Source organism: Mandrillus leucophaeus, unplaced genomic scaffold, assembly GCF_000951045.1.
Source record: "Mandrillus leucophaeus isolate KB7577 unplaced genomic scaffold, Mleu.le_1.0 Scaffold595, whole genome shotgun sequence".
NCBI classification, from domain to species: Eukaryota; Metazoa; Chordata; class Mammalia; order Primates; family Cercopithecidae; genus Mandrillus; species Mandrillus leucophaeus.
The window spans coordinates 943,077-946,155 of NW_012106419.1; the positions used below are offsets into that span (position 1 = coordinate 943,077).

The 3,079-nt window shown below is 35.6% G+C and overlaps 1 protein-coding gene across 6 annotated transcripts in view; it reads left to right on the forward strand.

Moving 5' to 3' along the window:
• SCN5A (sodium channel, voltage gated, type V alpha subunit) overlaps window positions 1-3,079 on the forward strand; it is a 91,826-nt gene that overhangs the window by 48,248 nt on the left and 40,499 nt on the right. The window lies entirely within an intron of this gene.

The following is a 3,079-nucleotide window of genomic DNA, read 5'->3' on the forward strand; positions in this document are numbered from 1 at the left end:
AGATCGCACCACTACACCCCAGACTGGGTGACAGAGTGAGACCCTTTCTCAAAAAATAAAATAAAATAAAATAAATCAGTAGGAAAAGGATGGGACTGTTTAATAAATGATGCTGGGAGAATGGTTATCTGTGTGGAAGAAAATCAATTTAGATCCCTACCTCACATCATATTCATAAATTAGATGCAGGGGAATTGTACTTAACACCTAAATGTGACAAAGCAAAACTTATAAAGTTTTTAGAATAACGACAGGAGAAAAAGCTTTAAGATCTTGGGGTTGGGAAGGCCTTCAATAATCCAAAAAAGCTTACATCATGAAAGAAAAGATTGCTAAATTATAAATTGTTAAAATTTGTAATCTCTGTACAACAAGGGATATTACAAACTAAGTGAAATCACTACCACAAACTGGAAATTGATATTATAGTAAGTATTTAACTAGAAATATATGGAATCCAGGCAATATTGAAGATTTACACATCAATAGGAAAAGAGGGATAGTGATAAAATGATAAAAACACAACCACAACAATGGACAAAGGAAATGACAAGCAAATCACAGAGGAGGTAATTCAGATGGTTATAAACAAATGAAGAGAAACAGAGGAATGGAAGTTAAAGCAACATTGAAATACTGTTTCTTGCCCTAACAGAATAAAAACTAGGCTTCTGTGTGTTGACAAGGATGTGAAACAGTGGGAATTCACAGCTTGTAAGAGTGTGGATTTGGTACAACCATTTGGGGAGCAATTGAACAATATCTGCTAAATCACAGATATATACTGTATACCCTACTACTCAACAATTCCATATATATATATATATATTCTTAAGAAAGTCTCACACATCTGTACAAGGAAACATGTATAAGAAAGTTCTTTACAGTATGTTTAGTCATAGGGGAAGTTAGAATCAATATAAATGTCCATTAATTTTATAAAGTGGATAAATAAATTGTGGTGTACTCATACAATGAAATACTGTACACAATTAGAATGGATACATATACATGTGTCAATAAATCTCAAACACAATATTAAAAATAAAAGGAACTTGAAAGAGAATATATAAAGCATAGCTTATTTACATAAAGTTAAAAGAATACAAAAATACTATGTGTTGTTGTTATATACATTAAAAATGTAAAAATGTGTAGAAATGATAAACATCAAATTTGGGATAGTGATTACCTTGGAATGAATACAGTACTATGGGTGGCTCCTGGTTTATCTGTGATGGCATATGATAGGTAAGAATTCATAGTGGAAGCCATCATTTGAATTACTGGTTTAACTCCTTTATATCTCAGTTTCCCTATCTGTAAAATGAGGATGATAAACATTACATATCTCATAGGGTTACTGTGAGGGTTAAATGATTTAATATATGTAAAACACTAGAACAGTGCCTGGCATACATCAAATGCTATTTAAGTATTTGCTATTTTTTTTTTTTTTTTTTTTTTTTGGTAAGGAAAAAGAAAACAAGATTTGAAACAAATATGGCAAGATGTTAACATTCATTAGAGTTTGGTGGTAGGTGCACAGGTAATCATCTTATTATCCTATACTTAAAAAGTATTTTAAAGTGTAAACAAATACAATAAAGGTAAATGACAAATCAGGAAAATTGTGACAATACAAATAGTACTAATAGACAAAAGGGTAATATCCTTAATATATAAAGTATGTTTATAAACCATACAAAAAAGCAAACACCTTAATAGAACAATTAAGAGCAAAGGATATGAACAGAAAATTTCACCAAATAAGAAATACAAAACAAAAAGAAATGTCCAATAAAACAAGAATGTCCTGTTGGATGAGAAAAGGTCATGGGAACGGAGTACCCAGTATTAGCATAGTTAAAGGGAAGCAGTTACTCACATGCAGCTCGTGGAATTGGTTAAAACCTCTCTCCGAGGATCATTTAGCACTATGTGTCAGAATCTCTGAAAAACATTCATTGACTACACAATTTCATCTCCAGAAATCTTTCCTAAGAAAAGAATTAGACAAGTTGCTTTAAAACAAGCATGTAAAAGGATATTTATTGTGGCAATGTTTTTAATAGGGGAAAAGGAATGACTATCACAGGGAAATGGCTAAACCAGTTATAGCATATCTGTACAGTGGAATGTGCCACAAATGTAAAAAAAAAAAAGAAAGAAAGAGAGAGAGGGAGGGAGGGAGGCAGGAAAGAAAGAAGGAAGGAAGGAAAAGGAAGGAAGGAAGGAAGGAAGGAAGGAAGGAAGGAAAAATGATGCTATAGATTGTGTTTAATTGGCATGGAAGGATGTTCACAAGGTACTATGTTTTAGATACAGGTTTATAGTGCATGGAATATGGTCCCATTAAAGTCATATGCCAAGGTCAAAGAGAATTTGGGGTTCCCCATAAGTTCCCCCAATTCCTGGAAAGCGGCCATTTGCACTCATTGCTCAGTGAACCTCCTGCCAGGAGTTAGGGGAAGTGGGTCACCATGCTCAGAGCCTCCATCTGCCAGATCCCAGTGAGCCTATAAAACATGCAGAGTTGTTTATATCTGAAGGCAGCCCCTGCCTGGGTCTGGAGCTCTTGGCCACTCTCAGCAATCACAATAAATGCTGCTGACAGTAACAGTAATCACCCTCTCATGCAGAGTATCCACTTCACAGCCATTAGCTATAACTCCTAGAAACCTCCTATGGAGTTGTTATTATCCCCATTTTATATATGAGGACCCTCAAGGCTCAGAGAGCTGAAGAAACTGGCCCAAGATCACACAGAGGCAGCCCCTGCTCTGGAATCCGGGCCTGGCCACCATTCTCTGCATATCTTAAACCATCCAGCTTTGATCACATGGCCTTAGAAAGCCTGGCATGAGCCTGTGGAAGGAGGAGGTCTGTTACCAAAATGTATGTACTTCTCAAACTTAGCTACACATTAGAATCACCTGGGAAGTTTTTTCCTCTTTTTAATCCCCATAACTGGGTTCCACTCCAGTCCAATGTAAGTAGAATCTCTAGGATGCGACCCAGGCATCCATATTTTTAAAGCTCCCTACGTGATTACAGAGTGCACCAAGTTTGAGAGCTC